At 48.6% G+C, this 27039-nt stretch overlaps 1 protein-coding gene across 1 annotated transcript in view; it reads left to right on the top strand.

The window, feature by feature from the left end:
- Positions 1 to 1535: 1535 nt before the first annotated feature.
- Positions 1536 to 27039, top strand: part of ndst1b (N-deacetylase/N-sulfotransferase (heparan glucosaminyl) 1b) — a 201561-nt gene continuing 176057 nt past the window's right edge. The window contains exon 1 of the mRNA XM_080201264.1: positions 1536 to 1736. The gene's annotated coding sequence lies outside the window, so the exon portion shown is untranslated. The remainder of the gene's footprint in view (positions 1737 to 27039) is intronic.

Below are 27039 nucleotides of genomic sequence, written 5' to 3' on the forward strand. Positions count from 1 at the left end.
TGGGTTTCCTCCGGGTGCTCCAGTTTCCTCCCACAGTCCAAAGATACGCAGGCTAGGAGGATTGGCCATGCTAAATTGACCCTTCGTGTCAGGGGGACTCGTTAGGATAAATACATGGGGTTAGGGGAATAGGGTCTGAGTGGGATTGTGGTCTCAATGGGCCAAATGGGAGGCCTGAAATGTTCTGGTCTCTCAGTGCAAAGAGGTATCAATGATCAGGAGCTGCACCTTTTACACACCCCCCTCCCTCCTGCTCCCCCCCCCGCTGCTGGGTATGTGTTTGACCATGGGAGGAGGCATGTTGAATAGGGTGACTTCCCACCCACCAGCAAACCTGCCCACCCACCAACCACCCACCAGCCTATTGGCCATCTGCCAACCAGTCCGCCCGTCAACCACCCCCCCCACCACGTTCCGAGCTCACCGTAATATGGGGATGGCAGCCCGTCCACCGTAATTAAATTGATAATCAAGGGCCAGTCAGGTTTGTAACGCCGTGATAGGCTGCCTGCGCCATAAAATATTTGGCGTGGACAATCAGGTGGGAGTGGGCAACCCGAGGTTTCAATGAAGTTCTTCAAAAGGGTGTGAAGGAAGGAGGGGCTGGAACTTTGGGGGCTTTCCTTTGCCGATTCGGATGCGATTTGTCCCTCTAAGATAGAACCTTCCCCTTTCTTCTGCCCTACACACAGTCTCAAACCTACCAGCCCCACCCTCGTGTCCCACTCCTTGACTCCCCACCCCGGCCTGTGTCCAGCACCTATGGGTCTTCTTTCCTCCTCTTCACTCCAACAGCACCCACCAATGGACCACGGTGGCTGATGGAACTGCGGCCAATTAGGTTAGCAGACAGCTCCCAGCGAGAGGAGTAAGTCGCACTTGAGGAATAGGGTGCCCACCTGTCTGCCACTCACCCATCCACTGTCCGTCTGCCGACTTGTTCACAAGCTACTGTGAAAATCCCCGAGTCGCCACGCTCCGGTGCCCGTTCGGGTACACCGAGGGAGAATTTAGCACGGCCAAAGCACCCAACCAGCACCTCTTTCAGACTGTGGGAGGAAACCAGAGCACCCCGAGGGAACCCACGCAGACACGGGGAGGATGTGCATTCCCTGCGCAGACAGTGACCCAAGCCGGGATTCGAACCTCGGCCCCAGAGCGTTGCGAGACAGCAGCGCTAACCGCCGTGCCGCCCTCCAGCTCCAGCTCGATTTTGAAAGAGGGTCTGACGTGAAAGTGAAAGATGCCCAACTTTGCCTCAGTGGAGCCCCTGATTAAACCAAAGCGGGGCGACGGGCGATGGAGGTGGGTGGGTGGAGCTGCCTCCTTTGGCACTGAGCTGTGATGTTTTGTTCAATCAAGTCCTGGTGTTTCACCTCCAGGGGAAGTGTAAATTAAAAAAAAAACTCCAGTATTTTCCAATTTCCGCTAACAACTAATCAGGAGGACCATTTAAAAATAAACCCAGTTGGGGTTGGCGATGAAACAGTTAAGGCTGAAACGTCTGCAAGATGCCCTCTAGTGAGTGTTGTGGTTTAGCTGCCTGTCTTTCCCTTTGTGCAAGAGAGCAAGGCCTTTCTCGCGCTTTCCCTCAGAGTTAGTGCGAGAGACAGAAGGAGAGACGGAGAGACAGAGAGAGGGAGAGAGAGAGACGGAGCAGAGGATGAGAAACCTCAGGATTTAACGAGAGCCAGAGTGGCTGCGATCGGCAAGGATTAACAGCAGCGAGGGGAGAGGTAGGTGGCTGCCTTCATGCACTGATTCTTGGTGATGAATGACTTGGTCTATGTGTGTGTGTGTGTGTGTTGGTGTGTGTGTGTGTGTGTGTGTGTGTTTTGTACAGGCCTGAATGGGTCCCTCATTGCTTACCCCCAAGGAGAGCAGTCAAACGGACACGAGGAATAACTCGGGATCTGGATGGCTCAACGGAAAGGAATGGAACAGGAGGTTGAAGTGGCCAGCGAGGCGGTGAGAGGGAAGAGAGTGATCCTGGCGGGGGGACTTGGGGGGGGGGGGTGGGGGTGCTGGCGGAGGGGTGGAGGGGGAGGTGTGCTGCAGAGTAGTGCAGTATTCAACAACCAGTTAGATTCTGTACAGATGAACCTGGCCGGCGATGTCTGTTCCAGCAGGATTTAGACACACAGTGAGTGTTATACAGAGTAACCAGTCAGACCCACTGACAAGTAGCTTTCAACCCAGAACTGTCATTTTGAAATATGTGAAGCTGGAATTGGTTAAACTCAAATAATTAAAGGGAAATCCGCCCCCTCCCCCTCCCCACCCACTCTCACCCCCCCTCCCTTCACCCCCCTCCCCCCCCTCACCCCCTTCCTCCTCTCCTCACGCCTTCCTCCCTCCCCTCAACCCCTCTCACCCCCTCACCTCACCCCTTTCCTCCTCCCCTCACTCCTTCCTCCCATCCCTCAACCCCTCTCACCCCCTCCCCTCACCCCTTTCCTCCTCTCCTCACCCCTTCCTCCCTCCCCTCACCCCCCTTCCTCTCACCCCTTCCTCCTCTCCTCACCCCTTCCTCCCTTCCCTCACCCTCTCTCACCCCCTCCCCTCACCTCCTGACCCCCACCCCTCACCCCCTCCCCTCACTCCCTCCCCTCCCACCCCACCCCTTCCCTCACCCCCACCCCCTCCCCCAACCCCTCCCCTTCCCCCCACCCCCTCCCCCTTCCCCCCACCCCCTCCCCCTCCCCTCACCCCCTCCGCATCCCCTCCCCTCACCCCTTTCCCTCCCCCCTCAGCCCCTTCCCCTCCCCCTCCTCCTCCTCCCCTCACCCCCTCACGCACCGTCCCCTCTCCCGTCCCGCCAAACACTCTGCAGCCTTGCTCGTTCCCCCTCCACCCCAACATCCCTCAGGAACTACCTGTTTGTTGAGGTGAGCTGAATACAAGAGGGAAGTAGCGGCTGGGGGTGAAATCTATAATTGCAGGAAATCGCCAGCATCAGCTGTGAGCAGAGAAACAGTTCCTGCTCCGTGTGGAAGGCCATAGGTCACAGAATAGGAACAAGGTAGAGATGTAAGAACATAAGAACTAGGAGCAGGAGTAGGCCATCTGGCCCCTCGAGCCTGCCCCGCCATTCAATAAGATCATGGCTGATCTGATAGTGGGTTCAGCTCCACTTACCTGCCTGCTCCCCATAACCCTTTAATCCCCTTATTGGTCAGAAATTTATCTACATTATAAAATGTTGAGAGGTATAGATAGGGTGGATTCTCGGAGGCTATTTCCCAGGGCTGAAATGGTCGCTACGAGAGGACACAGGCTTAAGGTGCTGGGGAGCAGGTACGGAGGAGATGTTAGGGGTAAGTTTTTCACTCAGAGGGTGGTGAGTGAGTGGAATCGGCTGCCGTCAGTGGTGGTGGAGGCGAACTCACTGGGGTCTTTTAAAAGACTTCTGGATGAGTACATGGGATTTAATGGGATTGGGAGATAGTTCGATGGCTTGGTAGGTATAGATGTGATTGGCGCAACATGTGGGCTGAAGGGCCTGTTTGTGCTGTAGTGTTGTATGTTCTATGTTATGTTCTATGTACCTGTGACTTAAACACATTTAACGAGATAGCCTCCACTGCTTCAATGGGCAGAGATTTCCAAAGATTCACCACCCTCTGGTAACAGGTTTAAAGCAGTATCTGGGCAGGGAAAGGTTAGAGTGGGGGTGGGGGGGGGGGGGGGGGGTTGGGGGGGGTTAGGGTGGGGTTGGGGGTGAGGGGTAGGGGTGGGGGAGGGGGTTAGGGTGGGAGTGTTGAGGGGCGGGGATGGGGAGGACAGGACAAAAGGGAAGGTCTGTGATGAGGAAGGCAGCAAAGATTAATGACAAAAGCGACGATAGTGCGAGGCAGCACGGTGGCACAGTGGTTAACACTGCTGCCTCACAGCGCCAGGGGACCCGGGTTCAATTCCGGCCTCGGGTCACTGTCTGTGTGGACTTTGCATGTTCTCCCCGTGTCTGCGTGGGCTTCCTCCGGGTGCTCCGGTTTCCTCTCACACTCCAAAGATGTGCGGGTTAGGTGGATTGGCCGTGCTAAATTGCCCCTTAGCATCAGGGAGACGAGCTAGGGTAAATGCATGGGGTTATGGAGATGGGACCTGGGCAGGATTGTGATCAGTGCAGATCTAATGGGCCAAATGGCCTCCTGTTGGGATTCTATGATTCTATGAAAGGCGATGGAGATGGGAAAAGGGGCTGGAGGAGGTGTAAACAGGCAAATGCAGATTGTAGCTCACGGTTGCTATGGGGACAGGAGGTGATGGTCTTGGAACCCCTGTACTGGGTATTGAGTCTGGAAGGCTGTACCGCGCTGAATCAAAAGATGAGGTTCTGTTTCTTGTGCTACGCGTCTGTGTTGGAACCCAAGGGCAGAGAGGTCAGCGTAGGATGGGAGTGGAGGATTGGAATGGCTGTAGAGTGGACACTCAGGGTCACACCTGGGGACCAAAGGAAAGCAGGGCGGGGGGGGGTCACCTATTGCTACACTTGGTCTCCCTGATGCGGGGGGGGGGCCACATCATGAGCAGCCAGGGTAGTACATGAACCGTGTCTTGACCCTAATTGCAATGGGAAAGTGTGGGGGGAGACTGAGGAGCGAACCTGGGTAATAAGGAGGGATCAGTCCCTCTGGAAATGCTGAAAGAGGAGGAGAGGGGAAGATCCATTTGTCATACAATCCCTACAGTGCAGTAGGAGGCCATTCAGCCCATCGAATCAGCACAGACTCTGACAGTGGATCCCAACCAGACCAGATTCCTGTAATCCCACATATATACCTTGTAATCCCTGTAGCCCACTCGATGTAGGATAATAAGGGACAATTTAGCACAGCCAATCCACCAAACTAAACATCTTTGGACACTAAGGGACAATTTCGCATGGCCAATCCACCTAACCTTCCTATCCTTGGAAAGTGAGAGGAAACTGGAGCACCCAGAGGAAACTTACAGGGAGAACGTGCAAACTCCACACACACAGTCAACCAAGGCCAGAGTTGAACCCAGAACTCTGGCACTGTAAGGCAGCAATAAGAACATAAGAAATAGGAGCAGGAGTAGGCCATCCAGCCCTTCGAGCCTGCCCCGCCATTCAATAAGATCATGGCTGATCTGTTGGGGCTCAGTTCCACTTTCCCGCCCTCTCCCCATAACCCTTAATCCCCTCTCTTATCAAGAACCCATCAACCCGCTTCTTAAAAATATTTAGCGAGGCAGCCTCCACCACTTCAACGGGCAGAGAATTCCAGAGATTCACCACCCTTTGAGTGAAGAAGTTCCTCCTCAACTCCGTTCTAAACCACCTCCCCTTTATCTTGAGGCTGTGCCCCCTAGTCCTACTGTCTTTTTTGAGCGGGAAGAGTCTCTCCACCTCTATCCTATCCATCCCATTCATCATCTTATACGTCTCAATGAGATCTCCCCTCATTCTTCTAAACTCTAGCGAGTACAAGCCTAGTTTATTCAGCCTCTCCTCATAGCTCAATCCCCTCAACTCCGGTATCAGCCTAGTAAACCTCCTCTGCACTCCCTCCAGGGCTAAAATATCCTTGCGCAGGTGCGGCGCCCAAAACTGCACACAGTACTCCAGCTGCGGCCTCACCAATGCCCTATACAGCTGCAGCAAGACCTCCCTACTTTTATATTCAATCCCCCTCGCTATGAAGGCCAGCATCCCATTCGCCTTCCTGACCACCTGCTGCACCTGCAAGCTGCAATGCCAACCACTATGCCACCGTGCTGCTGTCCGTGGTGGTGGCATCATGCTGGAGGTGGCAGCAATGGTGGAGGCCGGAGGTTGAGAACACGGGCAGTGTCTGATGGTTCTGGGGTGAATGGGGGTGGAGGGGGAGCAGAAATACGTGAAGTGGGATGGACCCTGTCAGCCATGGGGAGGTGGAGGAGGTGTTTGGTGGTGCCAGTGGAACTGGTGGGGATACCAGCAGGAGGTCCATTGAACGTTGGGGAGTGGTGGGGTGGAAAGAAGAGCACAGTTGTGGTTCTGGGAAGGGGGAGGTGAGGGGGTGAGAGCAGTCAGTGTGTGAAATGGAGCACACACATTCCAGGGATGTGTCAGTCTCGGAAATCCTTGGTCAAAGAAAATAGAGGAGGTGGAAGGTGGCAGCATCAGGACAGATGGAAATTCCTTACAGAAGTGGGCTGTGAGGAAGTGTGGTTGCAGTCACTGTGGGAGAAGGTTGGCTAGGGGATTCAGCGTATTCCCAGAAACAGAGAGATCAAGGAAGAGAACCTGGATTGGGGGGGAGAGTGAAAGAAGGATAGAAATTGGAATTGAGATCGATAAAAATGTTCAGTTTGGGGTAGTGAGCAAGAAATGGCAGTGAAACCATCATAATGAATCGGGAGAAGAGCCGAAAGAGGAACCTGAGTGAACCATTGGAACTTCGTATTGTTATGGGTAGCACAGTGGTTACCACTGCTGCCTCACAGCATCAGGGACCCGGGTTCAATTCCAGCCTCGGGTCACTGTCTGTGTGAAGTCCGCACATCCCCCCCGTGTCTGCATGGGTTTCCTCTGGGTGTTCATGTTTCCTCACACTCCAAAGATGTGCGGGTTAGGTGGATTGGCCATGCTAAATTGCCCCTTAATGTCAGGGGAACTAGCTAGGGTAAATGCACAGGGTTAAGTGGATAGGGTCTGAGTGGGACTGTGGTTGGTACAGACTCGATGGGCCAAATGGCCTCCTTCTGCACTGTAGGGATTCTATGATATTCTGCCAATCAGTAGTAACCATTGCAGCCAGAGCCACAGCAGTGTTCAAAGCCAGGACAACAGCAAGATTTTCGTTATATTGGCCTAACGTTGCAATATTTTGTGTCCTGATGTCTTGTCACTAGATTCACTCAAGTATAAAGCTGTCTACCAGTCACGCCATGAACAAATGAACATTACTTTCCAAACTGGAATCAATTGGAGATGGGGGTGGGGATGGTGGTGGAACACTAAGCTTCAAAGTTTGTGGAGGCAAGTTAAAAATATCGCGTGAGAAAGATGTCGATGCAGGGGAACTTTTCACTGCAGCTCCTTGTGATCATTATTGTTGTTTACAGAACATCTTATTCCATTGTCCAAATGTCTCAGCATCTCACACAACCTGATTGTAGATTGTGTGTGTGTGTGTGTGTGTGTGTGTGGTGTCCATTGTGCAATAACTGTCAAAATGGCTGTGAGATTATTGTCTGTAAGCAGCATCCGGATTATTTCAGTGGTCTTGGCTCAGAGAAGATTTGATTTGATTTGATTTATTATTGTCACATGTACTGAGACACAGTGAAAAGTATTGTTTTGCGCGCTATCCATACAAATCATACCATACATAGCTAGCAAAGAGTCACCACTGTATGTGAGTGCGTGTGTGTGTGTGAGAGAGAGTGTGTGAGTGTCTGTTCGCACATCTACGTGTGTGCATTTGTGTATGTGCATGTGTGAGTGAGTGTGTGTGTGCATGCATGTACATATGTGAATGTGTGTTGTGTGCATGTATGTATTTGTGTGTGTTTGTGTGTATGTGTGTGTGTGTCTGTCAATGTGTGCATCCGTCAGTGTGTGTCTATCTGTGTGTATGCATGTCTGTGTGTATGTGTCTGTGTGTGTGTGTATGTGTGTGTGTGTGTGTCTGTCAGTGTGTGTGTATAAGTGTGTGCGTGTGTGTGTGTGTGTGTGTCTGTGTGTGTGTATGCGTGTCTGTCAATGTGTGTGTGTGTCTGTGTGTGTGTGTATGTGTGTGTGTATATGTGTGTGCGTGTGTGTGTCTGTCAGTGTGTGTGTATGTGTGTGTGTGCGTGTGTATGTGTGTGTGTGTCTGTGTGTGTGTGTATGCGCATCTGTCAATGTGTGTGTGTGTGTGTATATGTGTGTGTGTGTGTGTGTGTGTCTGTCAGTGTGTGTGCATGTGTGTGTCAGTGTGTGTTCATTATGTCCAGAGTGGCAGAAAGTATTTCTGTTTTTCTGTCTGAGCTTCAGTGGTTGGAGTTTGAATCGAGTTGTCACAGGGTAGAGAGCACCCCCCTCCCCGGCACACCTCCTCCCCACCCTACCCTCTCCTCTCCCCCACCTCTATCCACAGACCTCCGTCTATAACCCTCAGCTGACCCTGCAGTGCCGATGGAACCGTGCGCTGCTGGAGCTGTCATCATTGATGGGACATTAAACTGAGGCTGCAATGGCCTTTCAGGTGATGGAAAAGCCTCCGCCACAGGATTCACAGAGCAGGGAAATCATCCGCTGTGTCCTGCCCGTGATTCATTCCTCAACAAAGATCACACAAACAGATGATTTACCTTCGCACCATCTGTGGGAGTTTGCTGTGTGCAAATTGATTGCTACATTTCATAGAATTATAAAGTTTACAGCACATAAAGAGGCCCTTCGGCCCATCGTGTCTGTGCCAGCCATCAAGCGCCTCTCTATTCTAATCCCATTTTCCAGCCTTGTACACTATGGCACTTCAAGCGCTCATCTAAATTCTCCTTAAATGTTGTGAGGGTTCCCGCCTCCACCCCCCTTTCAGGCAGCGAGTTCCAAGTTCCCACCACTCTCTGGGTGAAAAAGATTTTCATCAAATCCCCTCTAAATCTCCTTTTCCTGAGTGCCCACGTCAGATGGCAAGGATGGCAGATGGCCTCTCTGCAGGTTTGGTGGGATTTCCTCCTATTCACATATCCTGTGTCCAAGGGAGACACTCACCTATGATGTTGGCCAACACTGCCTGCCTCCCTCCCACCTCCCCCTGCCCGCATCCCTGCCCTCAGTTTGACGATCAGAGCAGCCCAGCTCCTGCAAATGGGGACCTCTCAGAGTAGCCCCAATGAAGCTGCCCCGACCAAGATCAGGCCACCATTGCTGTTCCTCACTGTGGATTACTGCAGTTCCAGCAAAAGCCACGACTCCCGGTGGCGCTGCTGTGACAGAGAGCCGCCAGCTCTCGATTAGATATTGATTAGATATGGAGATTCCTGATTCTAGAATCCAGATGTTGCTCCTGTTCTGATGGGAGGAGGAGTTTCGAATGGAGTATAAATGCTGGTATCCCCTGGCAGAGCCAAATAGCCTGTATCTGTGCTCTATATCCTTTGTCATCCTTGTAATTGCACAGTGATTAGCACTGCTGTCTCACAGCATCAGGGACCTCGGTTCAATTTCTGGCTTGGGTCAGTGTCTGTGCGGAGACTGCACGTTCTCCCCGTATCCTTGCGGGTTTCCTCCTGGTGCTCTGGTTTTCTCCCACAGTCTGAAAGACGTGCTGGTTAGGTACATTGGCCACGCTAAATTCTCCCTCAGTGTCACTGAACAGGCACCAGAGTGTGGCGACTAGGGGATTTTCACAGCAACTTCATTGCACTGTTAATATAAGCCTAATTGTGACACTAATAAATAAACTTTAAATACAGAATGATGTAATGCATAGACAATAGATAGTGAATAGTTTGATGTTGGGGGAGATGGTGGTCTAGTGGTATTATCGCTAGACTTTTAATCCAGAAACTCAGCAAATGTTTCGGGGACCCAGGTTTGAATCCCACCACGGTCAACGGTGGAATTTGAATTCAGTCAAAAAGGGAATATCTAGAATTAAGAATCTACTGATGACCATGAAACTATTGTTGGAAAAACCCACCTGGTTCACTGATGCCCTATGGGGAATGAAATTAAAGTTTATTCATTAGTCACAAGTAAGGCTTACATTAACACTGTAATGAAGTTACTGTGAAATTCTGTCGTCCTGACTACTATCTGCCATCCTTACCCAGTCTGGCCTATATGTGACTCCAGAGCCACAACAAAGTGTCCAGATCACCAACAACCTGTCCTAGTTCCCCCACGCTGACACTATAGTTAAGAAAGCCCGTCAACGCCTCTACTTTCTGAGAAGACTAAGGAAATTTGGCATGTCAGCTACAACTCTCACCAACTTTTACAGATGCACCATAGAAAGCATTCTTTCTGGTTATATCATAACTTGGTATGGGCTCCTGCTCTGCCCAAGACTGCAAAGAACTACAAAAGGTTGTGAATGTAGCCCAATCCATCACACAACCCAGCCTCCCATCCGTTGACTCTGTCTACACTTCCCACTGCCTCAGCAAAGCAGCCGGCATAATTAAGGACCCCACGCATCCCGGACATTCTCTCTTCCACCTTCTTCCTTCGGGAAAAAGATACAAAAGCCTGAGGTCACGTACTAACCAACTTGAGAACAGCTTCTTCCCTGCTGCTATTGGACTTTTGAATGGACTTACCTTGCATTAACTTGACCTTGCTCTACACCCTAACGATGACTGTAACAGTACATTCTGCACTCTCTCATTTCCTTCTCTATGAATGGTATGCTTTGTCTGTACGGCACGCAAGAAACAATACTTTTCAATGTATCCCAATACGTGACAATAATAAATCAAATCAAATCAAATCAAGTGTTGCTGACTGTCAAATGCCCTCAGGAATGGGTAATAAATGTTGCCCAGCCAGCGATGCCCATGTCCCATGAATGAATCAAAAAACAAATTTGGATGTTCGGAAGCTGGAAACTGGATTTCAGCCAGGATCAGAGGTTGTGACAGCTTTCCCTTACAATGTGCAGGTGGACCTTCCTGTGTTTGTGATGGTGATCGCACAACGGTGCTTACAACCGAATTCAAGTGGTTCTTTGTAACTGGATTGTTGCTAGGCTACTTCAGAGGCATAAAGAAGGCAGTCATTGTGTAAACCGGAGTCACAGGTTGGCCAGGTAGGATTGTTAGCCTAGTGCTACGTACCTGTCGGCCGTTCTTACTTTTGGAGAGTGGCACCTAGCATATTGAGACGTTCTACCGTCTCGCTTAAGATGAAAGCCAAGATGAGAAAGTGCAGACTCAATCAATATTTCTGATTGGAGGCAATTATTGAAAGATTGCTGTCTTTCCTGGACGTCAGGCCAATGCTATTGGCACAGGACCAGCGCAGACCAGCTGCGCATTCCTTCCTGTGTGTTTAATCCCACTTCCTGGATAGTTCATGTTGTGGTGATAGCCCTGAATTGAGATAAGTAAAGAAATTAGTGGTGCAGTCATTTAAATGTTCCTGCAGATATTTCTTTGCGGTACAGCACTGTTTGATATACTGTCACAGAAAACCTGTTTTTAAAAGTGGTCTCTAAGTGTAACTATCTAATTCTGTCTCCCCCTCTCAGCTTCAGTTAATTTTCTGCTCTTTCATTCTTGATAACTCCGGGCATTTTTTTTTTCCAATTATCACTTTATGTATTTCTGTCAAAATAGATTAGAAATAAACTATTCCAATTTCAGTTCCTCAGTTACACTAATTTAACTTCTGCTTTATATCTGAAGAATCTCTCAGTCTGTAGTCTAATGCGGCATTCTGTCCCTAGGCTTCACGTTTGGACAGTAAAAAGTCTGACAACACCAGGTTTTAGTCCAACAGTGAGGTAGCAGGGATTAAATCCAGACTGGGTTGTGAGAGGTTTTGCTGCCTCTGTCGTAACTTGCATCAGACTCTGATCCTCCCCTCCTGCAGTGTCAACAGCCTATAGATCCGTCATCACCTCAAATTCACAATTCTCATCATGTTGTTTGAAACCTTCCATGCTCCATCTCCTCCTGCCTTTCTTAATTCCAACCTTCTGGGATTTCTGACCTCCTCCACATCAAGAATCTTGATCCTTCCTGATTCTCTTGGCCTCAGTTTTGGTGAGGGTGTGGGGGTTCCTCCGTGGGGTGAAGGGGGAGTTTCCAGGGGCAGATTGGGGCACCCTTTAAAGATGGTGCCCTGATCTTTGTGGGCACCATCGCTTACTCCGGGCTTTGCCTTGCCCTATCTAACAGGCGGCACTGTGGTTAGCACTGCTGCCTCACAACGCCAGGGACCCAGGTTCAATTCCTGGGTTGGGTCACTATCTGTGTGGAGTTTGCACATTCTCCCCGTGTCTGCGTGGGTTTCCTCCAGGTGCTCTGGTTTTCTCCTACACTCCAAAGATGTGCAGGTTCGGTTTATTGGCCGTGCTAAATTGACACAAGTGCCGGGAGGACTAGCTAGGGTAAATACATGGGATTACGGAGATAGGACCTGGGTGGGATTGTTGTTGGTGCAGGCTCGATGGGCCAAGTGGCCACCTTCTGCACTGTATGTAAGTATGTAACTGGCCCCTCCGGAGTAACACCATAAAACATGCACCCGGATTCTCCGTGCAGAGTGCCAGGGAATCGGGAGAGAAAGTTCAGCTGCATAGTTGGGGAGTTACACGCTGGTTTTCAGACTAAAACTGACACTGACACATTTTGGGACAATTCCACCCACGGTATTTATATGGCTAGTCCAGTTTAGTTTCTGGTCAGTCCGCAGGACGTTGATAGTGGGCGATTCAGCGATGGTAATGCTATTGAATGTCAAGGGGATCTGGCTGGATTCTTTCTTGTTGGGAGATGGGCATTGCCTGGCACTTGTGTGACATGAATGTTACTTGCTGCACGCGGCCACAGGTTGCTTCCGTACCCGGGGAGTAGCGATGACCTTAATGATGGAGGGTAGGTCATTGATAAAGCAACTGAAGATGGTTGGGCCTCGGATATGATCCTCAGGGGCCCCTACAGTGATGCCCTGCAACTGAGATGATTGGCTTCGAACCACCATAACCATCTTCCTCTGTGCCAGATGTGACTCCAACTAGTGATACCCATTGACTCTAGTTTTGCTCAGGCTCCTTCCTGTCGTACTGGGTCCCACTGACGGGCAGTCACTCCCACCTCACCCCAAATGTGGCGTGAGTTTCGAAATCACCAAAATAACATTAACAGTAACGAGATGAATGAGCAGTTAATCATATCTTGTGACGTTGATGGAGAAATATTAATCAGCTAGACATTTATCTCTTTTGTGGAGTTTTGCTTTGTGCTATTGGTAGTTGTAGCTACCTGCAACTTAACTTCAGAGCTAAAGAGTTTTATGTGGAGAGCTCAGATGTGTTGAGGGTGTGAAGAAGTGCTAATTAATTTTTCAAACATGAGCGGCGCGGTCGGCAAAACAGATTTACAGTTCATAAGAAACAGACGAATGAAATATAATTTAATTTCACACCTAATTCTTTTCCTAAAAAGAATGCTGGGGGTTCACAAACTAAAAGCGTTTCGGGGAAAATTTGCAATTTTTGATTCAATGTTAAAAAAAAAGTCTATTTGGATTAAAATTGCTGAAGACAACTCATCATCATTGAACATTTCACTCCACTTGAATGTGTCATGTGTACAATGTGTGAATTAATTTACTTACATAATATAGTTACAGGAAACTAGCGAGAAACTAGTTGACTGACTGAACCTTCTACGAGTGTTTAATAAATTGTGCCAAAAAAATTTTGGAGGCGTATTGATGCTGTAACAATCTTACTTGCTGCAACCTACATCACAATAAGAGAAACTGGACACTACCTTGGCCTATTGTACGAACTTCGGCAAGACTATGCTGAAGTTTGTTGGCCCATTTGTGTTCCTGAGATGCCCATTCTCTGTTTTCTAATGGCTGTTGTATAGGAACGTAGGAAAAACAAGTGGAAGTATTAGGCCATTCGGCCCCTCAAGCTTGCTACCCCATTCATGGTTGATCTCAGGCCTCAGCACACGTTTTTCACACCATCCCCACATCTCTTGATATCTTCAGTCATTAAAAACCTATCCTTCTCCAACTTGAAAATATTGATCCAAACACAGAAAATAGAAGTGATGGCCTGGTGGTATTATTGCTAGACTATCAATCCAGAAACTCAGCTAATCTTCTGGGGACCTGGGTTCGAATCCCGGCCACAGCAGGTGGTGGAATTTGAATTCAATAATAAAATACTGGAATTAAGAGTCTGCTCCTGATGGTGAAACCATTGTCGATTGTTGGAAAAACCCATCTGGTTCACTAATGCACTTTAGGGAAGGAAATCTGCCATCCTTACCTGGTCTGGTCTACATGCGACTCCAGAGCCACAGCAATGTGGTTGACTGTCAACTGTCCTCTGAAGCGACTGAGCAAAACTCTCAGTTCCAGTGCAACTAGGGACGGGCAATAAATTCTGGTCCAGCCAGCGACACCCATGTCCCATGAATTAATGTTTAAAAATTAACTTTATTTTATCTTATTTATATATTTTTATTTTTAAAACTTTCATTCCTTCCATTGTTCCATTTGCCCATTGTTTAAAATTTTGCTTCCTGTCTTATTTCCACCTCCCAGTATGGTCTCTCCTTCCCCCAGTCCCTCAAAGGACAACCTGTTACATGTGTCAGGATGTCCTTTCATACACTGCTTACCTTTGCTCTGCAAATTTCAATTCTTACTAGGTCGCTATTAGCACCATTCTTAGCCATGATCACCACCATTGACATTCCTAGAATCCTAGAATCCCTACAGTGCAGAAGGAGGCCATTCGGCCCAACGAGCCAGTACTGACAACAATTCCACCCAGGCTCTATCCTCATAACCCCACGTATTTACCCCACTAGTCTCCCTGACACCAAGGGCCCTGTTTTACCATTTTGATTCTAACAGCTGGACAGAATTGAAACTGGGAGTGTTTCAGATACAACTTTTAGACCCGTTTACAGGCGCCCCCATACGCACTCTGCCTGAAAAAATAGTAATGATTCTGAACCGCGCTGCACAAGCCTGTGCTCAGGGTTTATCGCACCTGCAATCCTACAGCTCCTTCAACTGCATATGCGCAGAAAAAAAAGTAGAGAAATACTCCCCTGCCACGCTACTCCCTGGCCAGATAATGCCTCCACCCAGCCCCCACAGACATTGTCCCATCTCCGCAACATTTCTGACCCACCCCCCCCCAACTTACTCCCCACCCCGCCCCCCCCCCCACCAAACATCACCGCCACCCAGACCAATCGGGGGGGCCCCTTCCCCCCCATCAACTACATGCAAAGTGGCAGCGGAACCCCCCTGCTCCCCCACCACTCCCGCCAGAGTGCCATCTGACCCGCCTCCTCCCCAGCCCCCGTCTACCCCCGATTACTGATCTGAGTCAGGGAGCTGCTGGCAGCTCTGAACTAACCCCCTCAGAAGCTGGAGCGCCCGAAACAGACCATTACGGACTGTGTCTGTTTCGTGCCGAATCTCGAGGGGCAAACGCGTTGATAGAGGGGGAAAATGCCGATAAGTTTGGGTGCCCAGCTCGTTAAGTCAATTTAAATGCGCACAAGTGCACTTAAACTGATGTCGCGCCCATTTTGGGCACAGTCCCGTTGATGGCCATTTTTAGCCCTTGGTAAACGTCAACTGGTGTGAAGGCGGGCGTGGATCGCACTACTCACCTCATGCCCAACTTTGCTCGCCCAAAAATGGGCACAACCTGATAATTGACCCGAAGGCTCAATTTAGTAAGGGCAATCCAGCTAAACCTGCACACCTTTGGACTGTGGATGGGAATCAGAGCAGACACGCAGAAGAAACCCACGCGGACACGGGGAGAATGTGCAGACTCCACACAGACAGTGACCCAAGGCCGGGATTGAACCCAGGTCCCTGGCGCTGTGAGGCAGCAGTGCTGACCGCTGTGCCACCGTTCCACCTTTCTGTCCTGCTGTCTGTGACGTCTTTGTCAATTCTTCCCCACCCCCTCACCCTCATAATATAAACCATCTTATTTTCCTTGTCCCTCACTCTGATGAAGGGTCACTCAGGCTGAAAACTTTGGCTCTATTCTGTCCCCACAGACGCTGTCAGACCTGCTGAGATTTTCCAGCATTTTCTGTTTTAGCTGTGGCGCGCCCACTGCCTTCCCGTTCACCCCACAGCCTGGTTCTCACGTACCGTTGGGCGGGAGGGCATCAGGCAGCCTGCACAGCCTTGGGCCTATGGAGGGCCTTGAGCGACACGTCAATGGCCGCCTAAGGGCCCCGACCTGGCGTGCGGCAGGCGAAGACTGAAGTGAGGCGGACAGCTCGACAGATTTCATTTCACGGGCCACTGCTGCGCAAGAGGCGGGGGTTGTGCCATCTTTGGCAGGGTACCCTGTCTCCATTGGAGGCACTCCCAGATGTGGCACTCCCAGATCCCGCTCCCAGACAATCAAGGCTGCCTTCAGGATATTATGGCTGCTGGATTTCCAATTGGGGCACTGACTGAGTAATCCGCTCTGCCGTAAAATCTCCCTCCAATAATATCTATCTGAGCCCTGTGTCAGCAGTTAAAGTAAAAGATGCGTGTTTTATCCCAGGGCTTTGTTTATTATGAGGCAACCCCACTGAGCAATTAAAATATAACTTCCAACGCTCCTCATTCTGCCAAAGACATTTCTGGAACAAACATTTGAATTTTTAATGGATCTACACTTGCTTAATTATTTAGTTTGATTGCATTATTAATTATTTATTAGTGTCACAAGTCGGCTTACATTGACACTGCAATGAAGTGACTGTGAAAATCCCCTAGTCGCCACGCTCCGGCGCCTGTTCGGGTGACACCGAGGGCGAATTTAGCACGGCCAATGCACCCTAACCAGCACGCCAGCGCCGCGGGAGGAAACCGGAGCACCCAGGAACCCACGCAGACACGGGGAGAACGTGCAGACTCCATACAGACGGTGACCCAAGCCAGGGATCGAATCTGAGCCCCTGGCGCTGCGAGGCAGCAGTGCTAACCACTGTGCCACCGTGTAGCCCTAAAGTGTCATTTGGTGCCAGCGTTTAGCACTCCATCTGTGAGGCCAGATGGTTTGTTGGCAGGAGGGTGTTTGATTTATGGAAAACAGGATAACCTGACCAGCTCCAGTGTTGGCGTAGTGGTAATGCCATTGAACCAGAGGCTCAGGTTAATGCAGTGGGGGACATGGGTTCAAATCCGCCCCTGCCCACCCCCACCCCCTCACAACCCACCACCACCCCCACCCCAGCAACAGTTGGTGCAATTTAAATTCCATTAATAAAAGAGGAATTGAAAAGCTAGTCTCAGTAGTGATGACCGTGAACCCATTGTCGATCGTCATTAAAACCCATCTGGTTCACTAATGTCCTTTAGGGGAGGAAATCTGCCGTCCCTACCTGGCCTGGCCTACACGTGACTCCAGAACCACAGCAAATGTGTCCTCTGAAATGGTGTGGCAAGCCAATCGGTTCGAGGGAGATGAGGAATGGGCAGCAAATGTTGGCCTTGTCAGCAACACCCACATCCCGTGAAAGAATAAAGGGAAAAGAAAGTGTATTCTCTGACAGGGGTCGCTGGATCATAAGTAGATTATCCCTCTAGCTGGGTCTTCCCAGAGAGCTGGAAAGCATTATCACATTTTTTTGATTTGATTTATTATTGTCACGTCTATTAGCGTACGGTGAAAAGTATTGTTTCTTGCGCAATATACAGACAAAGCATACCATTCATAGAGAAGGAAAGGAGAGAGTGCAGAATGTATTGTTACAGTCATAGTTAGGGTGTAGAGAAAGGTCAACTTAATACAAGGTAGGTCCATTCAAAAGTCTGGTGGCAGTAGGGAAGAAGCTGTTCTTGAGTCGGGTGCTACGTATCTTTTGGGTGGAAGACAGAATGTCCGGGGTGCGTGTCAAGGCAGTGGGAAGTGTGGACAGAGTCAATGGATGGGAGACCGTTTTGTGAGTTGGACTGGGCTTCATTCATGACCTTCTGTAGTTCCTTGCGGTCTTGGGCAGAGCAGGAGCCCATACCAAGCTGTGGTACATCTGGAAAGGATGCTTTCTATGGTGCATTTTGGTCTTTTTAACTGGTGTCTTTGTCAACACGGGTGAATAGAAACTTTTGTAATTTCGGAGGCATCTTAGATTAGACCGTTGTGGCCAGGATGAGACAGGTGTGGCAACTTTGATACTGCTCCAAAAACTTCTTTCAGCATGTGTTTACGCTATAGTTACAAGACTGCTGTGTTACGTTCTTATCTGTATATCAGAAGATTATCTTCAACTTCAAATTGAACAGATTTATTTGAAATGTACCCCGTCGTTCTTCTGCCAAGAATGAATTTTGGTGGATTCGCTTTAAATGACTAATGGAACTTTTTAAATGAAATTCTTCGATTTAGTTACTCTGCCTATAATAAAATGGGAGAGTTACTTTAAAATTATAGAGATATTATCTGTCCAGCGAGCTTTGCACTAATGCATTCCGTTTGAATTGTCCCCCGTGTTCTTGCTGTAATGAGATAGAAGACATTGATGATTTTGTTAAGTAGTCGATACTTAATGAGCTCTGGACTAATTTTAATGACTTTTGGGTGAATAATCCCAATGAATATAAGCTTTTTCAATTCTGGCAATGGCCACAAGTGCTGCAATTATACTTTAAATCTTGCTGTCTTGCTCATTAAATGATGTCAAAGTTGGCACAAAGTGAACCGTGGACTTTAGGCCTTTAGATTACTTTCAGAAATTAAATTGCACTCTCTCCGTCAAAAACCCATTACAGAGAACAAAAGGAAAATGTTCTTTAACACATTAGTCTCATCTACTTGGAACTGCTTGCTTGGTTCCAGATACTCAAATACATTTAGCCCATTGTTTCACATGTTTTCTTAATTTTATTTGGCTCTTTCAAATTGCTCAACTTGAGAAGAAAGTTGAAGAGATGGGACAGTCCGCTGCCAAATCTGACTGGATCACTTCACAATCCCTTGGGTCCCAAACTCGCTGCTCACGGTTCCAGGATCACTCTTCCTGGCGTACAAGGGTAATCGCCCATTGCTTCTTTCAACTGCAAATTGTTGCCTTCATCCTGTCCCCGCAACCCTCACCGCCAGCAACAAGCACAAAGGCTTATCTCAAAGTTTACTTATTGGTGTCACATGTACGTTAACACTGCAATGAAGCTACTGTGAAAATCCCCCAGTTGCCACACTTCGACGCCTGTTCGGGTACGTTGAGGGAGAATTTGGCACGGCCAATGCACCTAACCCGCATGTCTTTCGGATTGTGGGAGGAAACCGGAGCACCTGGAGGAAACCCATACAGACATGGGGAGAATGTGCAGGCTCCGGACAGACAGTGCCCCAAGGCAGGGAATCGAACCCGGGTTCCTGGCACTGTGAGGCAGCAGTGCTGACCACTGTGCCACTGTGCCGCCCGATAAAGAAAGGACTCTAAAATATCTAGTTGAAAGCTCCTCTGCTGCATTGGGGCCCAGATTTTCCAGCCAATGGAATCTGCCAGTCCCCGGCATGGGCGACTTCTCCATGGCAGGTTCTCCAGCGGCCTGACGGGCAAGCCAGGGAAGAATGCTGTAGACATTGGCAGCACAGGAAGATCCCACCGGCAACCAATGGCGAACTGCCTCTGCTGCCATGGCGGGCGGGGGAGGGGAGTCACAAAATCCCACACTGGGTTTCCTCAGCAGTGCCGAACCTCTGGTCTTGTAAGGAAGACGAGCTCAGCGAGGGCATGAGGGATGAGGGTTGGGGAATGAGGGGGAACAAGAGAAAAACACCAGTTTAATACTGGTTGGCGAAAACATTAGAGGAAATCTAGCCGAGTGGAAGGGTGCGACGTTAAGGGCCCTGCTAAATTCCCCCTTAGTGTACCCGAACAGACGCCAGAGTGTGATGACTAGGGGGTTTTCACAGTAACTTCATTGCAGTGTTAATGTAAGCCTACTTGTGATACGAATAAATAAACTTGAACTTTGATTATGCAAAGAGACCATAACCCGTAAGAAATAGGAACAGAAGGAGACTATTTGATTCCTTGAGCCTGCTCTGCGTTCAATAGGATCATGGATGGATAAACATTCCTCACGTCCACTTTCCTGCCCTTTCCCCGTCAACCTTGATTCCCTCACTGATCAAAAATCTATCCATCTCAGCCTTAAACATACCCAAGGACTCCATCCCCACAGTTCTCTGTGGCAAGGAGTTCCAAAGACTCTCAACTCTCTGAGAGAAGAAATGTTTCCTCATCTCAGACCCTTTATTCTGAGACTAAAGCTTCTGGTGTGGACTGTCCCATGAAGGCACAGCCAGAAGTCTCACAACACCAGGTTAAAATCCAACAGGTTTATTTGGGATCACAAGCTTTCAGAACGCTGCTCCTTCATCAGGTAGCAGGATTTTTTAACCGTAACTCGCTGCGTGAAAACATTTTGCATTTTCTCATCCGTTCCTTTATTTGGACAGCCATCTTAAACCTGAGTCGGTATGGACTCGATGGGCCAAATGGCCCGTTTCTGGACTATAATGAGTCCATGATTGTGACTTCATTGAAATATTGATGAGTTGTCAGGCCTTGTAGATTATCCACTTGGAGGAATTAATGGTGAACTTTGAGGACTCTGGCCACTTGATGCCAGGGAAGTGAGTAACACGGGTCCGGAGCTGTAGGCCTCTGTGCCCTTCCCCCTGTGGCTCCAAATGGAAGATAAACTATTTCCTCAACCATTTTCTCCTCTTTGCCATGAAGTCAGTAACTCACGCTGCGTCACAGCTCCGTCACTGTGACCACACCCTGATATTCCACATTCTCCTGTGACAGGTTTGGACAAGCTGGGAAATTTGTTTCCATGAGCTGATGGTGCAGTTATTAGGTGACTCAAGTTTGACATTTTGGGCAGGAGTTGAGGGAAACCGTTTGTATGCACCTGGAATTTGTTCCCCACACGGGTGGTGGAAGCAGCGATGAAGAATGATTCTGAAAGGACGTTGGCTGGATGCTTGAGAGATAAGGTTAAGTGGAACAGGATTGACTGGTTTCTTCCACAGACAGCCAGTATGGACTTGATGGGCCGAACAAAGAGCAAAGAGAACAAAGAAAAGTACAATACAGGAACAGGCCCTTCGGCCCTCCAAACCCATGCTAGCCATGATGCCCAAAGTAAACTAAAAAAAAAGACCTTCTGCCCTTACTCGGTCCACAGCCCTCTATTCCCTCTCTATTCACGTACCCATCCAGATGCCTGTCAAATGTCGCTAATGTGCCTGCTTCCACCATCTCCTCTGGCAGCACGTTCCAGGCACCCATCACTTCCTGCGTTAAAAACTCCCCCTGCACATCTCCTTAAACTTTGAAAAATGCTGGATAATCTCAGCAGGTCTGACAGAACCTGTGGAGAGAGAATAGAGCCAATGTTTCCAGACTCGAAATTTTGGCTCAGCTCTCTCTCTCCACTGTTAGACCAGTTGAGATTTTCCAGCATTTTTCTGTTTTTGTTTCAGATTCCAGCATCCGCAGTATTTTGCGTTTCTCTTAAATTTTCCCCCTCTCATCTTGAATCTGTGCGCCCTTGTAATTATCACTCCTACCCTGGGGAAAAATGAACCTTTGACTACCCACTGTCGCACCTCTGTGCCGCAATGGAACAGTGACTGCGGCTCCGTGAAATATTGCTGAGTTGGTGGACCTCGGAGGCAGCTACTGTCCCTGGGAGGAGTTTGTGCTGAGCCCTGAGGACCCTGGCTGATTGTCACTCTGGTTAGATCCTGAGGGAGATCGTAACGTTGTCATCACCACCTGACCGTGATCCGTAAGTCAGTGGGCACCAGGTCTGGACATGGACCCTCTCTGTTCCATACAGCCGAACATCAAAGGACAATCAATTTTTATGGAGGGAATTTATTGCAAGTCTTTAAATATGATCAGGATATACGTAAGCTAATAAATCTCGGACAAGGTAGTTACAGTTTGTGGAGCGTTGTCGAATAAATTACAAACAAATTGATTACAAATTAAAATTTATGTCTCCCAATTTGGTAGCAAAAGTAATGTTGAATATACCATTTGGTTTTCAATTTGGTTCTGGCCTCGACTGCCCCAATATTTTATACACCACGTTAAAAGGAAAAAGCCACAATAATAGGCCTGTGTTGATGATTAATTTGCTCTTTATTGGTAATTAGGCTTTGTGACAGAATTTGGTTGGGAGACGGATGTTAAAGAACGCTTTTCAAATTACAAGGATGATTCTGGACTCTGTAACCGAGAGTGTTTGCAGAGTTTAACTCCAGCCTCCAATCCAGCTTTCCTATTTTGTTTTTGCATCGACTGCCTGCCACAGGAGTGAAACTTAGAAAAATTCTAACAGGATTAGACAGGGTGGATTCAGAAAGAACGTTTCCAATGATGGGGGAGAACTGATTCTATCATCTCTGTCTTAAATGTCTTTAAACAGTGACCCCTGGTTCTGGATTTAATGGTGTGGAGATGCAGGCGTTGGACTGGGGTAAACAACAGCAAGAAGTCTGACAACACCAGGTTAAGGTCCAACAGGTTTATTTGATAGTAAACCCACAAGCTTTCGGGCTTTGCCCCTTCGTCAGGTGAGTGGAGAGTTCTGGCCTCAGACAGAGCATGTAACAGCGCACACAGTTTACAGAATACTGATTAGAATGCGAGTCTTTAGCTGTAAGGAGTGATTAGCTGTAAAGACTCACATTCTTATCAGTATTCTGTAAACTATGTGTGCCTTTTATGTGCTCTGTTTGAGACCAGAACTCCCCACTCACCTGACGAAGGGGGCAAACCCCGAAAGCTAATGGGTTTACTAACAAATAAACTTGTTGGACTTTAACCTGGTGTTGTGAGACTTCTTATTCTGGAGTTAATCCCAGCAGTGGGAGTACCTGGATTTTGGGACAATCTATCCTAGTGGATCTGATGAGTTTGTCACCAGCCACCCAAGGGTTTTGCTTTCTTGTACTGGCTCTGGATCCAACAATAGGAATCACAGAAGGAAACAAATGCTGATGCTGTATTCTGGTTCCCATGAAATAGAAATAATCACACGTTGGACTCAAATGCTGGAGAGTTATTGCGTGCAGCTCCCCTTGTGGTTGGTGGACCGACAGAAAGATGCGCATTGTCATCCACCATATCACTACGGCGCAGCAAGTTATATGTGACACCACGGTTGCACATTCACACAGCAACTAGTCCCTATTTCTTCAGAAGTGACAGAACACCACACCACATCGTAATGGAACTGTGGGACCCCGTACACAGGTTGTTAGGGGTCATTAACTAAGTCAGGCAAATTCAGATGACATGTCAGGTGATCCTATAAATTGAGTGAATGCTGAATGTTACATATTGTTGACAAAGGGTCAGCCTGACTCAAAACGTCAGCTCTTTTCTCTCCTTACAGATGCTGCCAGATCTGCTGAGATTTTCCATCACTTTCTGTTTTGGTTATATATTGTCAAATTGTCTGTAAATATCTGGAAGTAGCTGGCAATTACTTAGCTGGGGTCAAACATGTCATGTTTTATTTGATTTATTATTGTCACGCATCACGTTGCAAGTAGGGGTGGCACAGTGGCACAGTGGTTAGCGCCGCTGCCTCACAGCGCCAGGGATCCAGGTTCGCATTCCCAGCTTGGGTCACTGTCTGTGTGGAGTCTGCACATTCTCCCCGTGTCTGAGTGGGTTTTCTCTGGGTGCTCTGGTTTCCTCCCACAGTCCAAAGATGTATGTTAGGTGGATTGGCCATGCTAAATTGCCTCTTAGTGTCAGGGGGATTAACAAGGGAAATGCATGGGATTATGGAGATAGGGCCTGGGTGGGATTGTGGTCAGTGCAGACTTGATGGGCCAAATGGCCTCCTCCTGCACTGTATGATTCTATTAGTATATAGTGCAAAGTATTGTTCCTTATGTGTTATACTGACAAAGCATACCGTACATAGGAAAGAAAATAAAAAAGTGCAGAATTTTGTCATAGCTGCAGTCATAGCTATGATGTAGAGAAAGATCAACTTAATAAGAGGTAGGTCCATTCAAAAGTCTGATGGCAACAGGGAAGAAGCTGTTCTTGAGTCGTGCGTGCCGGACACATTTCACAGCTGCAGTAGAGACTTAAGACCCAGTTCAGCCCTGTTGATAGGGGTTGATAGGTTTTTGATAGGCAAGGGGATTAAGGGTTATGGGGAGAGGGCGGGAATGTGGAACTGAGACACGACAGATCAGTCATGGTCTTATTGAATGGCGGGGCAGGCTCGAAGGGCTAGATGGCCTACTCCTGCTCCTATTTCTTATGTTCTTATGTTCTTATGTTCTTCTGAACCAGACAGCGCAGCAAAATTAAACATGGGGAGTAAGCGATCTTTTACAAACTTGGGAGTGTGATTATTAACAGCATCTGGGAATCCAAAGACAACCAGAATACTGGATCGAGAATCTTTGACCTGTCATTCGCACAGGACAGGGATGAGTTTCAGCAGGGGGGCAGTGATGGGCTTTATATTGCAATCTGAATGCTTTTCATGTGTGAACCACAGGAAGAAGAATGTGAGCACAATTCTCAATGCAGGAGGTATTCATTTGAGATAAGGCAATTCACAATGTTTGGAGTACAATAGGAATGAATGTTGACATTGTGTTATGATCTCCGTAGGGAACAATAATGTTGAAAAAGATATTTTAACTTCTGATTAATGGCTCAAATTATTACATGTCAAGCTTTCATGTTTTAAAGCTTCTGTTGTAACAAATCCTCACAATGCAGAACGAGGCCATTCAGCCCATCGAGTCTGCACCAACTCTCCAACAGAACATCCCAACCAGGTCCTCCACTCTGCCCTAACCCTGTAACCCCACGCATTTACCGTGGCCAATCCACCAAACCTGCACACCTTTGGACTCTCAGCCCCGATATCTTTTGTAGTGTAGGGGTGGGGTTTATCCTGATGCTTGTGGGGTGGGGGGTGTGGCAGTGGGGTGAATCCTCCTTGCCCATGGGTCATGGGGGGGGGGGGGGGGGGAGGCGTGTAAATCAAGGCGCCCTTTAAAGATGGCGCCCCAGTCTCCGTGGAGCTGGCCTTGCTGCCGCTATCAGATCCTGTCCAGCTACAGTGATGGAGTAAGCCACACTCCCACACCTTTTTGTCAGCGGGGCTGAAGATCCACTTTGAAAACTCGGCCTTGAATCTGGAGAGATACGTGGTGGGCTTTCAGTGAGAGCCTGACGCTCTGACAAATTACAGGAAACCTTTGCACGGAATTCGAGATGTGGGGCTGGATTCTCCAGCCTCCATGTGGTAGAGGGTGGGAGGGAGGGGTAGAGCGGTGGCAACTTGCTATTGACTGCTGGCAGAATCTTCCAGACCCACCAATGTCTGCGGTGTTTGGGGTCTCTCCTGCGTGAGAGACCCCATGGGGCTTTGCCTTCAGTGGGACTGGAAAATCCTACTATCAGAACCCTTCCGTGATCGGAATAATTGAAGCATAACATCCTTACTTTTATGTTCAATTCTTCTCATAATAAAGGATTCCATTGCCCTTCCTAATTCCTTGCTGTACCTGCACATTAAGTTGCTGTGTCTCATGCACTAGAACACCCAGATCCCTCTGCACCTTGAATTCTGTAATTGTTCTCTGTTTAAGTAATAATCTACCTTTTCATTACTCCTGTCAAAGTGAACAGCTTCACATTTTCCCACACAGTACTCCATCTACCAGATTGGTACTGACTCACTCAACCCTATCTATGTCAGCGTGCAACCTCTGCATGTCCTCTTCACAGCGTACTTTCCTGCCATAACCTTGCACCTTCCTCTCTGTAAAACAGTCTGAACCTTCCTTTGATCTCAAACCACCCCAGGCTGGCAGGCAGATTAGAACAAGAGGTCACAGGTATAGGTTGCCAGGCTGTAGATTTGAGAACATAAGAACATAAGAAATAGGAGCAGGAGTAGGCCATCCAGCCCTTCGAGCCTGCCCCGCCATTCAATAAGATCATGGCTGATCTGTCGCTGCTCAGTTCCACTTTCCCGCCCTCTCCCCATAACCCTTAATCCCCTCTCCTATCAAATACCCATCAACCCGCGTCTTAAAAATATTTAGCGAGGCAGCCTCCACCACTTCAACGGGCAGAGAATTCCAGAGATTCACCACCCTTTGAGTGAAGAAGTTCCTCCTCAACTCCGTTCTAAACCGCCCCCCTTTTATCTTGAGGCTGTGCCCCCTAGTCCTACTGTCTTTTTTGAGCGGGAAGAGTCTTTCCACCTCTATCCTATCCATCCCATTCATCATCTTATACGTCTCAATGAGATCTCCTCTCATTCTTCTAAACGCTAACGAGTACAAGCCCAGTTTATTCAGCCTCTCCTCATAGCTCAACCCCCTCAACTCCGGTATCAGCCTAGTAAACCTCCTCTGCACTCCCTCCAAGGCCAAAATATCTTTGCGCAGGTGCGGCGCCCAGAAATGCACACAGTACTCCAGTTGCGGCCTCACCAATGCCCTATACAGCTGCAGCAAGACCTCCCTACTTTTATATTCAATCCCCTTCGCTATGAAGGCCAGCATCCCATTCGCCTTCCTGACCACCTGCTGCACCTGCAAGCTGGGTTTTTGCGACTCATGCACAAGGACCCCGAGGTCCCTCTGCACCGTTGCCTGCTGCAGTTTTTCGCCTCGTAAGTAATAGTCCTTCCTACCATTCTTCCTACCAAAGTGGACCACCTCACACTTGCCAACATTAAATTCCATTTGCCATTTCCTGGCCCATTCGCCCAGCCTATCTAGATCCTTCTGCAGACTCTCCACACCCTCCGCACAATTTGCCGTTCCCCCAATCTTGGTGTCATCAGCAAATTTCGACACTCTACACTCGGTTCCCTCCTCCAGATCATCTATATAAATGGTAAAAAGCTGAGGCCCCAGCACCGACCCCTGGGGTACTCCACTAGTCACCGTCCGCCAATCCGAATAGCACCCGTTGACCCCACTCTCTGTCTCCTATTTGACAACCAATCCTCTATCCACGCTAACACCCTACCCCCAACTCCATGTCCCTCGACCTTCTGCAATAACCTCTTGTGAGGCACTTTGTCAAACGCTTTCTGAAAATCTAGAAAGACCACATCCACCGGCTCTCCTCTATCCACCGCCCTAGACACATCCTCATAGAACTCCAGTAAATTTGTCAGACACGACTTCCCTTTAATGAAACCGTGCTGCGTCTGCTCTATCAAGCAATTCCCTTCAAGATGCCTCGCAATTTCCTCCTTAATGACAGATTCTAACATTTTACCTACAACAGACGTTAAACTAACCGGCCTATAATTCCCCGCCTTTTGCCTGGCACCCT

The sequence above is a fragment of the Carcharhinus amblyrhynchos genome, chromosome 13 (genome assembly GCF_965287045.1).
Source record: "Carcharhinus amblyrhynchos chromosome 13, sCarAmb.v2.hapA, whole genome shotgun sequence".
NCBI classification, from domain to species: Eukaryota; Metazoa; Chordata; class Chondrichthyes; order Carcharhiniformes; family Carcharhinidae; genus Carcharhinus; species Carcharhinus amblyrhynchos.